This window comes from Salmo salar, chromosome ssa07 (assembly GCF_905237065.1).
Source record: "Salmo salar chromosome ssa07, Ssal_v3.1, whole genome shotgun sequence".
In the NCBI taxonomy this organism is placed as follows: Eukaryota; Metazoa; Chordata; class Actinopteri; order Salmoniformes; family Salmonidae; genus Salmo; species Salmo salar.
In genome coordinates, this window is record NC_059448.1 from 65,765,873 (window position 1) to 65,788,959 (window position 23,087).

General features: G+C 44.8%; 1 pseudogene; it reads left to right on the forward strand.

Moving 5' to 3' along the window:
- The window catches only part of LOC123743814 (proline-rich protein 5-like), a 64,462-nt pseudogene that overhangs the window by 22,336 nt on the left and 19,039 nt on the right, over positions 1–23,087 (forward strand).

Sequence of the window (23,087 nt, forward strand, 5' to 3'; positions counted from 1 at the left end):
AGGGCAGTGAGAGGAGGACCTCTCTAACACAGAGGAACAGGGCAGTGAGAGGAGGAGACCTCTCTAACACAGAGGAACAGGGCAGTGAGAAGAGGAGACCTCTCTAACACAGAGGAACAGGGCAGTGAGAGGAGGAGACCTCTCTAACACAGAGGAACAGGGCAGTGAGAGGAGGAGACCTCTCTAACACAGAGGAACAGGGCAGTGAGAGGAGGAGAGACCTCTCTAACACAGAGGAACAGGGCAGTGAGAGGAGGAGACCTCTCTAACACAGAGGAACAGGGCAGTGAGAGGAGGAGACCTCTCTAACACAGAGGAACAGGGCAGTGAGAGGAGGAGACCTCTCTAACACAGAGGAACAGGGCAGTGAGAGGAGAAGACCTCTCTAACACAGAGGAACAGGGCAGTGAGAGGAGGAGACCCCTCTAACACAGAGGAACAGGGCAGTGAGATGAGGACCTCTCTAACACAGAGGAACAGGGCAGTGAGAAGAGGAGACCTCTCTAACACAGAGGAACAGGGCAGTGAGAGGAGGAGACCTCTCTAACACAGAGGAACAGGGCAGTGAGAGGAGGAGACCTCTCTAACACAGAGGAACAGGGCAGTGAGAGGAGGAGACCTCTCTAACACAGAGGAACAGGGCAGTGAGAGGAGGAGACCTCTCTAACACAGAGGAACAGGGCAGTGAGAGGAGGAGACCTCTCTAACACAGAGGAACAGGGCAGTGAGAAGAGGAGACCTCTCTAACACAGAGGTGCTTTGAGAGTGTTTGTGTTTGTGTGTTTGTGTGTGTGTGTATGTGTGTGTGATTACAACATGTCTATATGTACTTACTTTATATGTATGGAGATTGAGAAAGAGAGAGTAACAGAAACAGAAGGGATATTCACTGCACAGCAGCAGGAGAGAGAAACAGAAGGGATATTCACTGCACAGCAGCAGGAGAGAGAAACAGAAGGGATATTCACTGCACAGCAGCAGGAGAGAGAAACAGAAGGGATATTCACTGCACAGCAGCAGGAGAGAGAAACAGAAGGGATATTCACTGCACAGCAGCAGGAGAGAGAAACAGAAGGGATATTCACTGCACAGCAGCAGGAGAGAGAAACAGAAGGGATATTCACTGCACAGCAGCAGGAGAGAGAAACAGAAGGGATATTCACTGCACAGCAGCAGGAGAGAGAAACAGAAGGGATATTCACTGCACAGCAGCAGGAGAGAGAAACAGAAGGGATATTCACTGCACAGCAGCAGGAGAGAGAAACAGAAGGGATATTCACTGCACAGCAGCAGGAGAGAGAAACAGAAGGGATATTCACTGCACAGCAGCAGGAGAGAGGAGTTGGTTTGTCTACAAAACACTATAATAACCAGCAGGGTCACACGGCAACTCCCTGCCAATCAGAGACAGACTGCCTCCCTGCCAATCAGAGACAGATTGCCTCCCTGCCTGAAGAGCAGTGCAGAGAGTGTGAGAGAGAGAGAGAGAGAGAGAAAGGAGGAGAGAGAGATGTAAGGAGTGTGGGGGTATACTGCATCTTGCGGGAGGGACGCCTTTCTCTCTTTTTCTCTCTCTCTCTATTGCGTGAAACTTCTCTCTCTCTCTTCCCCCTGCCTTATCGCTCTTCCTCTCCCTCTCTCTTCCTCTCTCTCTATCTCTGTGAGCATAGTTCTTCCTGTAGTCTGAGCCTGAGAGCACTGAGCTCTCTCTCTCTCTCTCTGTGTGTCTTGAGTTGTGTTCTGACCATGAGGACTCTCCATAGGTTGAAGTTGATGAGTTCCCCCAGCCTCAGTGACCTGGGGAAGAGTGACAAGGCAGCCTTGGAGGAGAGAGGGACACAGCAGAGAAAAGCTGGGGCTAACGCCACCTGGAACAGGTACTGTAGTCTACACTCTGTGTGTGTGTGTGTGTGTGTGTGTGTGTGTGTGTGTGTGTGTGTGTGTGTGTGTGTGTGTGTGTGTGTGTGTGTGTGTGTGTGTGTGTGTGTGTGTGTGTGTGTGTGTGTGTGTGTGTGTGTGTCTCACCCTGCTTTGTGTCAGTCAGTGAACAGGAGGTACTGTACTTGCTCCTTCCTTGTTGTGAAACTCCACTGACCGTTAGAAAGGCCAGAGATGTGGTTGTTTGTCAGTCAGTCGGCTCTGTCTATGTCTATGTCCCTGTCCTGTACTCTGAGATCTACACAGCTCAGTCTATGTCCCTGTCTGTACTCTGAGATCTACACAGCTCTATGTCCCTGTCCTGTACTCTGCGATCTACACAGCTCAGTCTATGTCCCTGTCCTGTACTCTGAGATCTACACAGCTCGTATGTCCCTGTCCTGTACTCTGAGATCTACACAGCTCTATGTCCCTGTCCTTTACTCTGAGATCTACACAGCTCTGTCTATGTCCCTGTCCTGTACTCTGAGATCTACACAGCTCCTATGTCCCTGTCCTGTACTCTGAGATCTACACAGCTCTTATGTCCCTGTCCTTTACTCTGAGATCTACACAGCTCTGTCTATGTCCCTGTCCTGTACTCTGAGATCTACACAGCTCTGTCTATGTCCCTGTCCTGTACTCTGAGATCTACACAGCTCTGTCTATGTCCCTGTCCTGTACTCTGAGATCTACACAGCTCTATGTCCCTGTCTGTACTCTGAGATCTACACAGCTCTGTCTATGTCCCTGTCCTGTACTCTGAGATCTACACAGCTCAGTCTATGTCCCTGTCCTGTACTCTGAGATCTACACAGCTCTATGTCCCTGTCCTGTACTCTGAGATCTACACAGCTCAGTCTATGTCCCTGTCCTGTACTCTGAGATCTACACAGCTCAGTCTATGTCCCTGTCTGTACTCTGAGATCTACACAGCTCTATGTCCCTGTCCTGTACTCTGAGATCTACACAGCTCTATGTCCCTGTCCTGTACTCTGAGATCTACACAGCTCTATGTCCCTGTCCTGTACTCTGAGATCTACACAGCTCAGTCTATGTCCCTGTCCTGTACTCTGAGATCTACACAGCTCTATGTCCCTGTCTGTAATCTGAGATCTACACAGCTCTATGTCCCTGTCCTGTACTCTGAGATCTACACAGCTCTATGTCCCTGTCCTGTACTCTGAGATCTACACAGCTCTATGTCCCTGTCCTGTACTCTGAGATCTACACAGCTCTGTCTATGTCCCTGTCCTGTACTCTGAGATCTACACAGCTCTATGTCCCTGTCCTGTACTCTGAGATCTACACAGCTCTGTCTATGTCCCTGTCTGTACTCTGAGATCTACACAGCTCTATGTCCCTGTCCTGTACTCTGAGATCTACACAGCTCTATGTCCCTGTCCTGTACTCTGAGATCTACACAGCTCAGTCTATGTCCCTGTCCTGTACTCTGAGATCTACACAGCTCAGTCTATGTCCCTGTCCTGTACTCTGAGATCTACACAGCTCTGTCTATGTCCCTGTCTGTACTCTGAGATCTACACAGCTCTGTCTATGTCCCTGTCCTGTACTCTGAGATCTACACAGCTCTGTCTATGTCCCTGTCCTGTACTCTGAGATCTACACGTCTCTCTCTGGGATTTCCTTGAGAATGTCACACTGAATAAGCATTACTATAAGCATTACTGCCATCACTATTCCTAGTCTCATAAAGCAACTTCCCCAAATCAGAAAGGTCATTCATTCCTCAGTGACTTACAGACTGTGTTGCAGACCTGGGATCAGTGTGCTACGTGATGACCTAAATATAACTGAGCAGAGAACTCTGAATAACTAACAAGACTTCCACTAGTCACATCATATATACTAGCACGTTTACAGTACGTTTACAGCACGTTTACAGCACGTTTACAGCACGTTTACAGCACGTTTACAGAACATTTAAAGCACATTTACATCACGTTAACAGTACATTTACAGAACATTTACATCATGTTTACAGAACATTTAAAGCACATTTACATCACGTTAACAGTACATTTACAGAACATTTACATCATGTTTACAGAACATTTAAAGCACATTTACATCACGTTTACAGTACATTTACAGAACATTTAAAGCACATTTACAGAACATTTAAAGCACATTTACATCACGTTAACAGTACATTTACAGTTCATTTACATCATGTTTACAGAACATTTAAAGCACATTTACAGAACATTTAAAGCACATTTACAGAACATTTAAAGCACATTTACAGTACGTTTACAGTACATTTACGACATTTACAGCACGTTTACAGTACATTTACAGTACATTTACGACACATTTACAGCATGTTTACAGTACATTTACAGTACATTTACGACACATTTACAGCACGTTTACAGTACATTTACAGAACATTTAAAGCACATTTACAGAACATTTAAAGCACATTTACATCACGTTAACAGTACATTTACAGTACATTTACATCATGTTTACAGAACATTTAAAGCACATTTACAGAACATTTAAAGCACATTTACAGTACGTTTACAGTACATTTACGACATTTACAGCACGTTTACAGTACATTTACAGTACATTTACGTACACATTTACAGCATGTTTACAGTACATTTACAGTACATTTACGACACATTTACAGCACGTTTACAGTACATTTACAGCACATTTACAGCACGTTTACAGAACATTTAAAAGCACATTTACATCACGTTTACAGTACATTTACAGCACGTGTACAGTACACTACAGTGTAGGAATAAGAAGTGTAGTTTACTTCAGAAGTGGCTTGTGCAATATTTATGACAGCCCTTTGCTTGTATTTTTCACCTTTTATAAAAACAGCGGTCAACGAAAGGATAAGTGTTTATTTTTACTCAAAACACATCAACAATGGTGCTGTAGTACGGAAAATACGTGAAGATGATGGACTCTGAGTTAGCTGGACGTTCCAGCATCAGATCTATACAATAGTTGACATTATGAGTGATTCAGTCTGATTCATTATTATAGCTAGCTCCCATGTAGTTAAAGGGTGAATCATTACTGAACTTGATATGACTAGCCCAGGGCGTCCCTAGCCTGAGATGAACTAACACCCTAGCAGGTCAACTCATGGGCTAATTGAGGTTATGGAAATGTTAGTTAATTTAATGTCATTATGTGTCAACCCCAGCACCATCACTAGACGGTATTGAGTTAATGGTTATGATGCTGTGGTTAATGAATACATGAGCATTGACTAAGGGTAGCGAACGCTAGATTGAAGGATGGATGGATGGATGGATGGATGGATGGATGGATAGATGGCTGGCTGTGTGGATGATAGATGGCTGGATGGATTGACAGATGGCTGGATGGATGGATAGATGACTGGCAGTGTGGATGGATAGATGGCTGGATGGATGGATAGATGGATGTGGGGATGGATGGATGGCTGTGGGGATGGATGGATGGCTGGCTAGATGGATGGATGGCTGGGGGATGGATGGATGGCTGGCTGGATGGATGGCTGTGGGGATGGATGGATGGCTGGCTAGATGGATGGATGGCTGTGGGGATGGATGGCTGTGGGGATGGATGGATGGCTGTGGGATGGATGGCTGGCTGTGGGGATGGATGGCTGGCTAGATGGATGGATGGATGGATGGCTGTGGGGATGGATGGATGGCTGGCTAGATGGATGGATGGCTGGCTGGATGGATGGCTGGCTAGATGGATGGATGGATGGCTGTGGGGATGGATGGCTGTGGGGATGGATGGATGGCTAGATGGATGGATGGCTGTGGGGGATGGATGGATGGCTGGCTAGATGGATGGATGGCTGTGGGGATGGATGGATGGCTGTGGGGATGGATGGATGGCTGGCTAGATGGATGAATGGCTGTGGGGATGGATGGATGGCTGTGGGGATGGATGGATGGCTGTGGGGATGGATGGATGATGGCTGTGGGGATGGATGGATGGCTGTGGGGATGGATAGATGGCTGGCTAGATGGATGGATGGCTGTGGGGATGGATGGATGGCTGGCTAGATGGATGGATGGATGGCTGTGGGGATGGATGGATGGCTGGCTAGATGGATGGATGGCTGTGGGGATGGATGGATGGCTGTGGGGATGGATGGATGGCTGGCTAGATGGATGGATGGCTGTGGGGATGGATGGATGGCTGGCTAGATGGATGGATGGCTGTGGGGATGGATGGATGGCTGGCTAGATGGATGGCTGTGGGGATGGATGGATGGCTGGCTAGATGGATGGCTGTGGGGATGGATGGATGGCTGGCTAGATGGATGGATGGCTGTGGGGATGGATGGATGGCTGGCTAGATGGATGGATGGCTGTGGGGATGTGAATGTATTGTGTGATTGATAACTAGACTGTATGTTCTGATCATCTCTCTATTGTATTGTTTGTTTGTTTGTTTGTTTGCTGCAGCTCCTTTCTCCCCTGCTGTACTCTAACACTGTCCCCCGTGTGTGTGTGTGTGTGTGTGTGTGTGTGTGTGTGTGTGTGTGTGTGTGTGTGTGTGTGTGTGTGTGTGTGTGTGTGTGTGTGTGTGTGTGTGTGTGTGTGTGTGTGTGTGTTCCTGCAGCATCCACAATGCGGTGATAGCTGTGTTCCAGAGGAAAGACCTGGGAGAGAATGACCTCTACATCCTCAATGAGGGAGTCAGGTGACATACAGTATAACCTCTACCTATACACTTCTATTGCTCTCTCTCTCTCTCTCTCTCCCTCTCTCTCTCTCTCTCTCTCTCTCTCTCTCTTCTCTCTCTCTCTCTCTCTCTCTCTCTCTCTCTCTGTCTTTTCTCTCTCTGTTTCTCTCTCTCTGTTTCTCTCTCTGCCTCTGCCAGTCACCCTCTTTCTCATCTCTCCTCACAACTCTAATAACCACAGCTCTAAGAATGATCCTGCTGTTAGTAAAACAACACAGTAGACAGAGTTTCACCTGTTTCACCTTCCTGGTAAACACAGAAGAAATTACCAGAAAGTGAGATCTGTGAAAAGCAAATTGAATAGCATATTTCAAATGGTTTGATTTGGTGGTGGTGATGGTGCTAACTAGTGTTATCTTTACATATGCATGAGCAGCTCTTTGTACATCAGGCTCAAAGGATTCAATTTAACTGGCGTGATCAAAGCATTCTGCCTTGTTTTAACTGTAAATTGATATTGACTTGCCTTCCGTTTTGAGGTTGCGGTGTAAATGTGAGAATGTGTTGCCAGGGTGGAATGGAAAAACAATATGCCTGTTATACAGTCATACACCCACTCCCCACATATGCACACAATAACAAGGCAAACCCACAAACACATATGTTCATAGAACCTGCCTAGTGTTTCAGCGCTCATTAGAATTGCCACTCAGTGACATGTAGTGTGCCGTTTTTAACCACTTCTTAGAACATCAAATCAAATGTATTTATATAGCCCTTCTTACATCAGCTGATATCTCAAAGTGCTGTACAGAAACCCAGCCTAAAACCCCAAACAGCAAGCAATGCAGGTGTAGAAGCACGGTGGCTAGGAAAAACTCCCTAGAAAGGCCAAAACCTAGGAAGAAACATAGAGAGGAACCAGGCTATGAGGGATGGCCAGTCCTCTTCTGGCTGTGCCGGTTATAGATTATAACAGAACAATGCAGGTGTAGAAGAACATGTTCCTAATGGTTGAATCGTTGAGTAAAATGTCGGCACATTCACACACAACTCTGTGCTTGAAGAAGTGAAGTTGGTAAGACTACAGGATTGATGCGAATTGAGGTTTTTGTCTCTCTTTCTCTCTCTTTCTCTCCCTGCCTCCCTCATACAGTGCATTCGGGAAAATATTCAGAAGCCTTGAATTTTTCCAGACTTTGTTACATTACAGGCTTATTCTAAAATTGATTAAATAAAAATTTTTCCTCATCAATCTACACACATTACCCCATAATGACAAAGCGAATACAGGTTTGTAGAAATGTTAGCGAATTTATTAAAAAGAAAAAACAGAAACCTTATTTACATAAGTATTCAGACCATTTGCTCTTAGATTCAAAATGTAGCTCAGGTGCATCCTGTTTCAATTGATCATCCTTGAGATGTTTCTACAACTTGATTGAGTCCACCAGTGGGAGAAACTTCCAGAAGGACAACCATCTCTGCAGGAATCCAACCATCTCTGCAGGACACCAGTCATGCCTTTATGGTTGAGTGGCCAGACGGAAGCCACTCCTCAGTAGAAGTCACAGGCAGGCCCACTTGGAGTTTGCCAAAAGGCACCTAAAGACTCTCAGACCATGAGAAACAAGATTCTCTGGTCTGATGAAACCAAGAGTGAACTCTTTGGCCTGAATGCCAAGCGTCACGTCTGGAGGAAACCTGGCACCATCCCTACGGTGAAGCATGGTGGTGGCAGCATCATGCTGTGGGGATGTTTTTCAGCGGCAGGGACGGGGAGACTAGACAGGATTGACGGAAAGATGAACAGAGCAAAGTACAGAGAGATCCTTGATGAAAACCTGCTCCAGATCGCTCAGGACCTCAGACTGGGGCCAAGGTTCACCTTCCAACAGGACAACGACCCTAAGCGCACAGCCAAGACAACACAGGAGTTGCTTTGGGACAAGTCTCTGAATGTCCATGAGTGGCCCAGCGAGAACCCGGACTTGAACCCGATCTAACATCACAGAGCTTGAGAGAATCTGCAGAGAAGAATGCAAGATTCTCCCCAAATACTGGTGTGCCAAGCTTGTAGTGTCATATCCAAGAAGTTTTGAGGCTGTAATCGCTGCCACAGGTGCTTCAACAAAGTACTGAGTCCAGGGCTGACATCCTAGTCTTTCTGTAGGTCTGGACGAGTCCAGGGCTGACATCCTAGTCTTTCTGTAGGTCTGGACGAGTCCAGGGCTGACATCCTAGTCTTTCTGTAGGTCTGGACGAGTCCAGGGCTGACATCCTAGTCTTTCTGTAGGTCTGGACGAGTCCAGGGCTGACATCCTAGTCTTTCTGTAGGTCTGGACGAGTCCAGGGCTGACATCCTAGTCTTTCTGTAGGTCTGGACGAGTCCAGGGCTGACATCCTAGTCTTTCTGTAGGTCTGGACGAGTCCAGGGCTGACATCCTAGTCTTTCTGTAGGTCTGGACGAGTCCAGGGCTGACATCCTAGTCTTTCTGTAGGTCTGGACGAGTCCAGGGCTGACATCCTAGTCTTTCTGTAGGTCTGGACGAGTCCAGGGCTGACATCCTAGTCTTTCTGTAGGTCTGGATGAGTCCAGGGCTGACATCCTAGTCTTTCTGTAGGTCTGGACGAGTCCAGAGCTGCCATCCTAGTCTTTCTGTAGGTCTGGACGAGTCCAGGGCTGACATCCTAGTCTTTCTGTAGGTCTGGACGAGTCCAGGGCTGACATCCTAGTCTTTCTGTAGGTCTGGACGAGTCCAGGGCTGACATCCTAGTCTTTCTGTAGGTCTGGACGAGTCCAGGGCTGACATCCTAGTCTTTCTGTAGGTCTGGACGAGTCCAGGGCTGACATCCTAGTCTTTCTGTAGGTCTGGACGAGTCCAGGGCTGACATCCTAGTCTTTCTGTAGGTCTGGACGAGTCCAGGGCTGACATCCTAGTCTTTCTGTAGGTCTGGACGAGTCCAGGGCTGACATCCTAGTCTTTCTGTAGGTCTGGACGAGTCCAGGGCTGACATCCTAGTCTTTCTGTGGGTCTGGATGAGTCCAGGGCTGACATCCTAGTCTTTCTGTAGGTCTGGACGAGTCCAGGGCTGACATCCTAGTCTTTCTGTGGGTTTGGATGAGTCCAGGGCTGACATCCTAGTCTTTCTGTGGGTTTGGATGAGTCCAGGGCTGACATCCTAGTCTCTGGGGTGAGAGGGCCATAGCAGGGCTACTCTGTCTTTCTGTCGGTCTGTCTGTCTGTCTGTCTGTCTGTCTGTCTGTCTGTCGGTCTGTCTGTCTGTCTGACATCCTACTTTCTGTCTGTCTGGATGTGTCTGGTCTGTCATCCTAGCTCTCTGTCTCTTTACCGTCTGTCTCCTTCTCACTCTCTCTGTCTGTTTGTCTGTCTGTCTGTATGTCTGTCTGTCTGTCTGTCTGTCTGTCTGTCTGTCTGTCTGTCTGTCTGTCTGTCTGTCTGTCTGTCTGTCTGTCTGTTTCTGTCTGTCTGTCTGTCTGTCTGTCTGTCTGTCTGTCTGTCTGCCAAAGAAAGAGTCTCAAACCATGTTGCCATGTTAGTATGTTGCCATGTTGCCATGTTGCCAGCTTAGTATGTTGCCATGTTAGTATGTTGCCATGTTGCCATGTTGCCAGGTTAGTATGTTGGCATGTTAGTATGTTGCCATGTTAGTATGTTGCCATGTTGCCATGTTGCCAGGTTAGTATGTTGCCATGTTAGTATGTTGCCATGTTAGTATGTTGCCATGTTGCCAGGTTAGTATGTTAGTATGTTGCCATGTTAGTATGTTGCCATGTTAGTATGTTAGTATGTTGCCATGTTAGTATGTTGCCATGTTAGTATGTTGCCATGTTAGTATGTTAGTATGTTTGTATGTTGCCATGTTAGTATGTTGCCATGTTAGTATGTTGCCATGTTGCCAGGTTAGTATGTTGCCATGTTAGTATGTTGCCATGTTAGTATGTTGCCATGTTGCCAGGTTAGTATGTTGCCATGTTAGTATGTTGCCATGTTGCTAGGTTAGTATGTTGTCATGTTAGTATGTTGCCATGTTAGTATGTTGGCATGTTGCCAGGTTAGTATGTTGCCATGTTAGTATGTTGCCATGTTAGTATGTTGCCATGTTGCCAGGTTAGTATGTTGCCATGTTAGTATGTTGCCATGTTGCTAGGTTAGTATGTTGTCATGTTAGTATGTTGCCATGTTAGTATGTTGGCATGTTGCCATGTTAGTATGTTGCCATGTTAGTATGTTGCCATGTTAGTATGTTGCCATGTTGCTAGGTTAGTATGTTGTCATGTTAGTATGTTGCCATGTTGCCAGGTTAGTATGTTGCCATGTTAGTATGTTGCCATGTTAGTATGTTAGTATGTTGCCATGTTAGTATGTTGCCATGTTAGTATGTTGCCATGTTGCCATGTTAGTATGTTAGTATGTTGCCATGTTAGTATGTTGCCATGTTGCCATGTTAGTATGTTAGTATGTTGCCATGTTTGTTTGTTGCCATGTTAGTATGTTGCCATGTTGCCATGTTAGTATGTTGCCATGTTAGTATGTTGCCATGTTAGTATGTTAGTATGTTGCCATGTTAGTATGTTGCCATGTTGCCAGGTTAGTATGTTGCCATGTTAGTATGTTGCCATGTTAGTATGTTGCCATGTTGCCATGTTAGTATGTTGCCATGTTAGTATGTTAGTATGTTGCCATGTTAGTATGTTGCCATGTTAGTATGTTAGTATGTTGCCATGTTAGTATGTTAGTATGTTGCCATGTTAGTATGTTAGTATGTTGCCATGTTAGTATGTTAGTATGTTAGTATGTTAGTATGTTGCCATGTTAGTATGTTAGTATGTTGCCATGTTAGTATGTTAGTATGTTGCCATGTTAGTATGTTGCCATGTTAGTATGTTGCCATGTTGCCAGGTTAGTATGTTGCCATGTTAGTATGTTGCCATGTTAGTATGTTAGTATGTTGCCAGGTTAGTATGTTGCCATGTTAGTATGTTGCCATGTTAGTATGTTAGTATGTTGCCATGTTAGTATGTTGCCATGTTGCCAGGTTAGTATGTTGCCATGTTAGTATGTTGCCATGTTGCCATGTTAGTATGTTGCCATGTTAGTATGTTAGTATGTTGCCATGTTAGTATGTTGCCATGTTAGTATGTTAGTATGTTGCCATGTTAGTATGTTGCCATGTTGGCATGTTAGTATGTTGCCATGTTAGTATGTTAGTATGTTGCCATGTTAGTATGTTAGTATGTTGCCATGTTAGTATGTTAGTATGTTGCCATGTTAGTATGTTGCCATGTTAGTATTTTAGTATGTTGCCATGTTAGTATGTTGCCATGTTAGTATGTTAGTATGTTGGCATGTTAATATGTTAGTATGTTAGTATGTTAGTATGTTGCCATGTTAGTATGTTGCCATGTTAGTATGTTGCCATGTTAGTATGTTAGTATGTTGCCATGTTAATATGTTAGTATGTTAGTATGTTGCCATGTTAGTATGTTGCCATGTTAGTATGTTGCCATGTTAGTATGTTAGTATGTTGCCATGTTAGTATGTTGCCATGTTAGTATGTTAGTATGTTGCCATGTTAATATGTTAGTATGTTAGTATGTTAGTATTTTGCCATGTTAGTATGTTGCCATGTTAGTATGTTGCCATGTTAGTATGTTAGTATGTTGCCATGTTAATATGTTAGTATGTTAGTATGTTGCCATGTTAGTATGTTGCCATGTTAGTATGTTTCTTGACATTTGGGATGTTACACAGCACATTGTACTTCCACCCATAGACATGTTCAAACATACAGACAAGCATCAAACAGGCAGACAGGCACGTAAGCAAGCAGGCAAGTAAGCATACACACACACACACACACACACACACACACACACACACACACACACACACACACACACACACACACACACACACACACACACACACACACACACACACACACACACACACACACACACACACACAGACAAACAAACACCCTTCACATTCACCCTGATGCGCGTGTAAGAGGTTGTTCCTTGCATTAGACATAGCCTAGGGTTATGGTTGGACTTCAGACTATAATGCCATGATGTTGTAAATTCACAGAAGTCTTATTACATATGACTCTCTGCTTCAACATAATGAGGCTGTTTCCATTGCATGGCTTATTTCTTATCAAGCCCAATCCTGTAGAGCGCTGTGTGTGTGTGTGTGTGTGTGTGTGTGTGTGTGTGTGTGTGTGTGTGTGTGTGTGTGTGTGTGTGTGTGTGTGTGTGTGTGTGTGTGTGTGTGTGTGTGTGTGTGTGTGTGTGTGTGTGTTACATTTATGAATGTAGTGTTTGTATTGGACATAACAGTCTACAGACTTAATAAAGCGTGATGGCTTGGGGACATGTCAGCCCTGCAGATTACTGGAGTATAAATGATTAAACTCAACAACACAGACATTCTACTGTTTCCATGATACGTACCACAGTGCTACAGTACTTAGACAGGCTAGTATGGTGTGGACACAGCTCTCTCATTTCCTGAATCTGGAGCTACCTGACCTAACACAGTAACATACACAACCTGCTGTTTGACAGCTAGAATAAAGGGCAGCTTGGTGCTTTGACAAATATCTTTGTCGTCATGGCCATTATCCCAATGATTTATAGTTTATAAACTGATTCAATGTGTTGCATTTCAACTGCTGTTAAATTGTGTCGGGGGAAATAAAGTACTAAGTCTCCTCGGAACGAGTCAGCTGAGTAACTAGGCTGTTGAACATGACTCTATATCCTGTCTTCCAGTCAGCTAAGTAACTAGGCTGTTGGACATGACTCTATATCCTGTCTTCCAGTCAGCTGAGTAACTAGGCTGTTGAACATGACTCTATATCCTGTCTTCCAGTCAGCTAAGTAACTAGGCTGTTGAACATGACTCTATATCCTGTCTTCCAGTCAGCTAAGTAACTAGGCTGTTGGACATGACTCTAAACCCTGTCTTCCAGTCAGCTAAGTAACTAGGCTGTTAAACATGACTCTATATCCTGTCTTCCAGTCAGCTAAGTAACTAGGCTGTTGGACATGACTCTAAACCCTGTCTTCCAGTCAGCTGAGTAACTAGGCTGTTGAACATGACTCTATATCCTGTCTTCCAGTCAGCTGAGTAACTAGGCTGTTGAACATGACTCTATATCCTGTCTTCCAGTCAGCTAAGAAACTAGGCTGTTGGACATGACTCTATATCCTGTCTTCCAGTCAGCTAAGTAACTAGGCTGTTGAACATGACTCTATATCCTGTCTTCCAGTCAGCTAAGTATAACTAGGCTGTTGGACATGACTCTAAACCCTGTCTTCCAGTCAGCTGAGTAACTAGGCTGTTGGACATGACTCTATATCCTGTCTTCCAGTCAGCTGAGTAACTAGGCTGTTGGACATGACTCTAAACCCTGTCTTCCAGTCAGATTAGAAACTCTGTCAGTCCGTTGCTGCTGTACCAGACATGATGGGTCATTTCCTGTGTGGTTATGAGGAGCCCTGTGACCTTATCGTTATGGGATGTGAAAAAGGAAGCACCTGTCTTACTCTCCAGTCCACCACAGGACAGTGGTGTAAAGTACTTAAGTAAAAATACTTTAAAGTACTACTTACGTCGTTTTTGAGGTATCTGTGCTTTACTATTTATATTTATGACAACTTTTACTTCACTACATTCCTAAAGCAAATAATGTACATTTTACTCCATACATTTTCCCTGACACCCAAAGTACTCGTTACATTGTGAATGCTTAGCAGGACAGAAAAGAAGGCTTAAAAATCCTTCTTTAACCTGTCTCCTCTCCTTCATCTACACTGATTGAAGTGGATTTAACAGGTGACATCAATAAGGGATCATAGCTTTCACCATGTCATGCAAAGACCAGATGTTCTTAATGTTTTGTAAACTCAGTGTATAGATATGCCTTGGCTTTGACCAATCCCTCCTCCATTTCCCTAACCTTTAATGAGTAGGGTACGACACAGTGTTCATAGAGCAAGTAAGGTGTTGGTGTTGTCACTGGGCTGAGCAAGTGGGCTTAGGGGTGGGAAAGGGTACAGAGGAGTGACATGTGGTGGCATGAGAGTGAGAAGGGTGAGGAAAGAGAGAGAGGCAGTGAGAAGGGTGAGGAAAGAGAGGTAGTGATAAGGGTGAGGAAAGAGAGGCAGTGAGAAGGGTGAGGAAAGAGAGGCAGTGAGAAGTGTGTGGGAAGAGAGGCAGTGAGAAGGGTGAGGAAAGAGAGAGAGGCAGTGAGAAGGGTGAGGAAAGAGAGGGAGGCAGTGAGAAGAGTGAGGAAAGAGAGCGAGGCAGTGAGAAGGGTGAGGAAAGAGAGAGGCAGTGAGAAGGGTGAGGAAAGAGAGAGAGGCAGTGAGAAGGGTGAGGAAAGAGAGTGAGGCAGTGAGAAGGGTGAGGAAAGAGAGTGAGGCAGTGAGAAGGGTGAGGAAAGAGAGTGAGGCAGTGAGAAGGGTGAGGAAAGAGAGTGAGGCAGTGAGAAGGGTGAGGAAAGAGAAAGAGGCAGTGAGAAGGGTGAGGAAAGAGAAAGAGGCAGTGAGAAGGGTGAGGAAAGAGAAAGAGGCAGTGAGAAGGGTGAGGAAAGAGAGAGAGGCAGTGAGGAAAGTGTTGAAGGAGACAGGAACAATGTGGCATAGTGTGTCTAGCCTCTGCTTCTGTGTGTCCACCCATTTCAGTATGGAGGTCAGGAGGGACTGAGACCACCCAGTTCAGTATGGAGGTCAGGAGGGACTGAGACCACCCAGTTCAGTATGGAGGTCAGGAGGGACTGAGACCACCCAGTTCAGTATGGAGGTCAGGAGGGACTGAGACCACCCAGTTCAGTATGGAGGTCAGGAGGGACTGAGACCACCCAGTTCAGTATGGAGGTCAGGAGGGACTGAGACCACCCAGTTCAGTATGGAGGTCAGGAGGGACTGAGACCACCCAGTTCAGTATGGAGATCAGGAGGGACTGAGACCACCCAGTTCAGTATGGAGATCAGGAGGGACTGAGACCACCCAGTTCAGTATGGAGGTCAGGAGGGACTGAGACCACCCAGTTCAGTATGGAGGTCAGGAGGGACTGAGACCACCCAGTTCAGTATGGAGGTCAGGAGGGACTGAGACCACCCAGTTCAGTATGGAGATCAGGAGGGACTGAGACCACCCAGTTCAGTATGGAGGTCAGGAGGGACTGAGACCACCCAGTTCAGTATGGAGATCAGGAGGGACTGAGACCACCCAGTTCAGTATGGAGGTCAGGAGGGACTGAGACCACCCAGTTCAGTATGGAGGTCAGGAGGGACTGAGACCACCCAGTTCAGTATGGAGGTCAGGAGGGACTGAGACCACCCAGTTCAGTATGGAGGATACCAGTATCAATGCATTTATTCCATGGCAAAAATGAAAACACGACGCAGACTAAACTCTTTGGTTCTTTAAAAACCTGCTGTATGTAACATATTGTGTTCTATAACTTGTGAAATAAATACATGTGACTCTGGATGACAACATAATGTTTGTTTCCAACATTAGATCTGTTTTCCTAAAGAATTTAACTGTGGGGAGAGTTTCTTACTATATGACTGTTACAGAGTTTGTTGAAAATGTGTTGTTCCCTAACCCTAGATTCATGTCCACACCCTAGCCCAACCTTAACCCTAGCCATAACCCCAACCGTTACCCTAACCCTAATCCAACCTTAACCCTAGCCATAACCCCAACCGTTACCCTAACCCTAGCCCAACCCGTTACCCTAATCCTTACCCTAGCCATAACCCCAACCGTTACCCTAACCCTAGCCCAACCTTAACCCTAGCCATAACCCCAACCGTTACCCTAACCCTAACCCAACCCTGCTACTCCTAACCCTAACCCTAGCCATAACCCCACACCGTTACCTCCTAGCCCAAACCGTTAGCCTAATCCTTACCCTAGCGTAACCCAAACCATTACCCTAACCCACCCTTACCCTAGCCATAACCCCAACCGTTACCCTAACCCTACCCCACCTTAACCCTAGCCATAACCCCAACCGTTACCTAACCCTAACCCTAACCCAACCTTAACCCTAGCCATAACCCCAACCGTTACCCTAACCCTAACCCAACCTTAACCCTAGCCATAACCCCAACCGTTACCCTAGCCCAACCTTAACCCTAGCCATAACCCCAACCGTTACCCTAACCCTAGCCCAACCTTAACCCTAGCCATAACCCCAACCGTTACCCTAACCCTAACCCAACCTTAACCCTAGCCATAACCCCAACCGTTACCCTAACCCTTACCCTAGTCATAACCCAAACCCATTACCCTCACCCTAACCCTAGTGTAACCCAAACCCTTACCCTAGTCATAACCCAAACCCATTACCCTAACCCAACCTTAACCCTAGCCATAACCCCAACCGTTACCCTAACCCTAACCCTAGCGTAACCCAAACCATTACCCTAACCCTTACCCTAGTCATAACCCAAACCCATTACCCTCACCCTAACCCTAGTGTAACCCAAACAATTACCCTAACCCTTACCCTAATCATAACCCCAACCCATTACCCTAACCTTGGCCATAACCCAAACCCATTACCCTAACGCTAACCATAACACAAACCCGTTACCCTAACGCTAACCATAACCCAAAAACCCCGCTAACCATAACCCAACGCTAACCACAACCCAAACCCGTTACCCTAACGCTAACCATAACACAAACCCGTTAACCTAACGCTAACCATAACCCAAACTCGTTACCCTAACGCTAACCCAAACCCGTTACCCTAACACTAACGCTAACCATAACCCAAACCCGTTACCCTAATGCTAACGCTAACCATAACCCAAACCCGTTACCCTAACGCTAACGCTAACCATAACCCAAACCCGTTACCCTAACGCTAACCATAACCCAAACCCGTTACCGTAACGCTTACATAATGTTACCTTCACAACGCTAACTGGTCACTGATCTTAAACTGCTGTTTTCTTCTAGGCAACTACTGAAGACGGAGCTGGGCTCTTTCTTCACTGAATACCTGCAGGTAAGAGACTGTCTCTCTGCACCTCAGCACTGATAGGAACATGACTCTGAAATCGCTAACACTACTCTGATATTACTAACATTACTCTGATATTACTAACATTACTCTGATATTACTAACATTACTCTGATATTACTAACGGTACTCTGATATTACTAACATTACTCTGATATTACTAACATTACTCTGATATTACTAACATTACTCCGATATTAACATTACATGGATATTACTAACATTACTCTGATATTACTAACATTACTCCGATATTAACATTACATGGATATTACTAACATTACTCTGATATTACTAACATTACTCTGCTATTACTGAAATTACTCTGATATTACTAACACTGCTCTGATATTACTAACATTACTCAGATATTACTAACATTACTCTGATATTACTGAAATTACTCTGATATTACTGAAATTACTCTGATATTACTAATATTACATGGATATTATTAACATTTCTCTGATATTACTGACATTACTCTGATATTACTAATATTACTCTGATATTACTCTGATATTACTAATATTACATGGATATTATTAACATTTCTCTGATATTACTAACATTACTCTGATATTACTGAAATTACTCTGGTATTACTAATATTACATGGATATTACCAACATTACTCTGATATTACTAATATTACTCTGATATTACAAACGGTACTCTGATATTACTAACATTACTCTGATATTACTAACATTACTCTGATATTACTAGCATTACTCCGACATTACTACCATTACTCTGCTATTACTACCATTACTCTGATATTACTAACATTACTCTGATATTACTAACATTACTCTGATATTACGAACGGTACTCTGATATGAACGGTACTCTGATATTACCAACGTTACTCTGATATTACTAACGGTACTCTGATATTACTAACATTACTCTGATATTACGAACGGTACTCTGATATGAACGGTACTCTGATATTACTAACATTACTCTGATATTACTAACACTACTCTGATATTACTAACATTACTCTGATATTACTGAAATTACTCTGATATTACTGAAATTACTCTGATATTACTAATATTACATGGATATTACTAACATTACTCTGATGTTACTAACATTACTCTGATATTACTGAAATTACTCTGATATTACTAATATTACATGGATATTACAAACATTACTCTGATATTACTAACATTACTCTGATATTACTAACATTACTCTGATATTACTAACGGTACTCTGATATTACTAACATTACTCTGATATTACTAACATTACTCTGATATTACTAATATTACTCTGATATTACTAACATTAATCCGATATTAACATTACATGGATATTACTAACATTACTCTGATATTACTAACATTACTTTGATATTACTAACATTACTCCGATATTAACATTACATGGATATTACTAACATTACTCTGATATTACTAACATTACTCTGATATTACTGAAATTACTCTGATATTACTAATATTACATGGATATTACTAACATTACTCTGATATTACTAATATTGCTCTGATATTAATATTACGCTGATATTACTAACATTACTCTGATATTAACATTACTCTGATATTACTAATATTACATGGATATTACTAACGTTACTCTGATATTAATATTACTCTGATATTACTAACATTACTCTGATATTAACATTACTCTGATATTACTAACATTACTCTGATATTACTACCGTTACTCCGATATTACTAACGTTACTCTGATATTACTGACGTTACTCTGATATTACTAACATTACTCTGCTAGTAACATTACATGGATATTACTAACGTTACTCTGATATTACTAACATTACTCTGATATTACTAACATTGCTCTGCTATTACTAACATTACTCTGATATTAACATTACATGGATATTACTAACATTACTCTGATATTACTAACATTACTCTGATATTACTAACATTACTCTGATATTACTAACATTACTCTGATATTACTAACATTACTCTTAATATTGTAAAAAAGTCCTGGTCATAGAATGTGAAGCCATGTTTTCTTTCCTCCTCTGCAGAATCAGCTGCTGACAAAGGGAATGGTGATACTGAGGGACAAAATGCGTTTCTATGAAGGTATGTATCATGTTACATTACTAATACAATAAAGATGTAGCACTGTTTGAAGTACTGTCGTAATACTGTTTGAAGTACTGTCGTAGTACTGTTTGAAGTACTATTTGAAGTACTGTTTGAAGTACTGTCATAGTACTGTTTGAAGTACTGGTTGGTCATGATGTAGCCTATTGTGTCCCATTATTGTCTCTGTTGAGGTATTGTCAAGTGGTGAATGCACTATTGTAAAGTGGTTGTTCCACTGGATATTATAAGGTGAATGCACCAATTTGTAAGTCGCTCTGGATAAGAGCGTCTGCTAAATGTCTTAAATGTAAAATGTAAATGTAAATGGTGAAGACGCTCAAACCACCTGACCCTGACATCAAGTACACAGCTTATTTCTGCTAAAGTGCTATTGTCATGGCGACCAGACAGGAAGTGTTACTAACGTCACAGCCCTCAGACCACAACCAGATGTGAGATTTGACATTGTTGAAGAAGTTGAACCAGGCCTCGTCCCTCACCCTCCTATCCTTCCTCCCTCCCTTTACTGCCTCTCTTCGGTTCCTCGTCTGGTGCCAGTCAGTCAGCTTCTCACAATAGAACCCTTTCAAAATGACTTGGCCTCTTCAGATGGTTGAACCCAGTAGCCCTCTGCTCCAGCTGTGATCCAGCCGTCCCCACCACCGTGACCCAGCCGTCCCCACCCCCGTGACCCAGCCGTCCCCACCCCCGTGACCCAGCCGTCCCCACCCTCGTGATCCAGCCGTCCCCACCCCGTAACACAGCCGTCCCCACCACCGTGACCCAGCCGTCCCCACCCCCGTGACCCAGCCGCCCCCACCCCCGTAACACAGCCGCCCCCACCACCGTGACCCAGCCGTCCCCACCCCCGTGACCCAGCCGTCCCCACCCCCCGTGACCCAGCCGCCCCCACCCCGTAACACAGCCGCCCCCCACCACCAGCCGTCCCCACCACCGTGACCCAGCCGTCCCCACCCCGTGACCCAGCCGTCCCCACCCCGTAACACAGCCGTCCCCACCACCATGACCCAGCCGCCCCCACCCCGTGACCCAGCCGCCCCCACCCCGTAACACAGCCGTCCCCACCACCGTGACCCAGCCGCCCCCACCCCCGTGACCCAGCCGCCCCCACCCCCGTGACCCAGCCGCCCACACCACTGTGCCATTTGGCAGCACTGCTCAGAAACAGCTAACTGATAACTAAATCTCTCTCCGGATTCCCTCTGCCACAAGCAGGTCTCAGATCTCAGTGTGTGGATGCAGCTCTCTGCTGGTGTTTGTGGTTTTGAGGATCTGTGACAGTATCTGTGACAAACCATGAGAAATTACAACATATCAAACATAGAACATTAACACTTTTGAGTCTATGCTAATTAGCACCAAGTGCTAATTTCTGATTGGTTATTTTAACTTCCTGTTTGTCTTCAGGTCAGAAGCTATTGGACTCCTTGGCAGAGACGTGGGACTTCTTCTTCTGTGATGTTCTGTCCATGCTTCAGGCTATCTTCTACCCAGTACAGGTACAGTTACTCATTTTGGGTGTCAGTACTGTTTATATTTAGTTGCAGGAGCTCCACAATACTTGTGAGCTAATATTCTATAAGAGGAACAGCAGCTCAAGCAGTAGAACATTTGAGGTGCTGGTACTCAGCTCTGGTGAGCTCCTGCCCAAGTCAACCACTGGTTACTTCTCCCTGTAGTGTTTCCGTTGTATTCAGACAACTAAAAAGCAACATACAGTAGCCACTTGAACAGTAAGTTAATTTGTCAACAGTCCAGTGCACATTCTTCCACAACAGAGTTTTCCAAAACAAATGAGGAGAATTTGATAGATTTTCCAAAAGCATTTCAACATACAATAGAATGTTGAGTGGCCCTAAGCATGGTGTGTGTGTCTCTCTCTCTCTCTCGCTCTCTCTCTCTCTCTCTCTCGCTCTCTCTCTCTCTGTCTCTCTCTCTCTCCCTGTGTGTGTCTCTGTGTGTAGGTGTGTATCTGTCTCTCTCTCTCTGTGTCTCTATGTGTGTGCATGTCTCTGTGTGTAATCTCTGTGTGTAATCTCTGTGTATAATCTCTGTGTATAATCTCTGTGTGTAATCTCTGTGTGTGTAATCTCTGTGTGTGTAATCTCTGTGTGTAATCTCTGTGTGTAATCTCCACCAGGGTAAGGAGCCGTCGGTGCGGCAGCTGGCCCTGCTTCACTTCAGGAGCATTATCACTCTGAACATCAAGCTGGAGGACGCCCTGTCCCGCCCCCGCGCCCGTGTCCCCCCCTCTATCATACAGATGTTGCTTATACTGCAGGTAGGGAGTAGAGACACACACACACACACACACACACACACACACACACACACACACACACACACACACACACACACACACACACACACACACACACACACACAGGATGCATTGAGGCACGGGGCGTACACTGCAAGCACACACACACACACAAGTCAAACATGTACAGAGGCATACACTCAGACACACACACACACACACACACACACACACACACACACACACACACACACACACACACACACACACACACACACACACACACACACGTCAAACATGTACAGAGGCATACACTCAGACACACACACACACACACACACACACACACACACACACACACACACACACACACACACACACACACACACACACACACACACACACACACACACACACACACACACACACACACACACACACACACACACACACACACACACAGTCAAACACGTACAGAGGCGTGCACTCAGACACACACACACACATAAGGACTCAAATCAAATGTTATTTGTCACATCGTAAACAACAGGTGTAGACTAACAATGAAATGCTTACTGATGGGCCCTTCCCAACAATGCAGAGAGAAAAATATAGAAAAGTTAATAACACAAGGAATAACGATAATGAGTAACGATAACTTGGTTGTATACACGGGTACCAGTACTGAGTTGATGTGCTGGGGTACGAGGTAATAACTTGGCTATATACACGGGGTACCAGTACTGAGTTGATGTGCCGGGGTACGAGGTAATAACTTGGCTATATACACGGGTACCAGTACTGAGTTGATGTGCTGGGGTACGAGGTAATAACTTGGCTATATACACGGGGTACCAGTACTGAGTTGATGTGCTGGGGTACGAGGTAATAACTTGGTTATATATACGGGGTACCAGTACTGAGTTGATGTGCCGGGGTACGAGGTAATAACTTGGTTATATACACGGGGTACCAGTACTGAGTTGATGTGCCGGGGTACGAGGTAATAACTTGGCT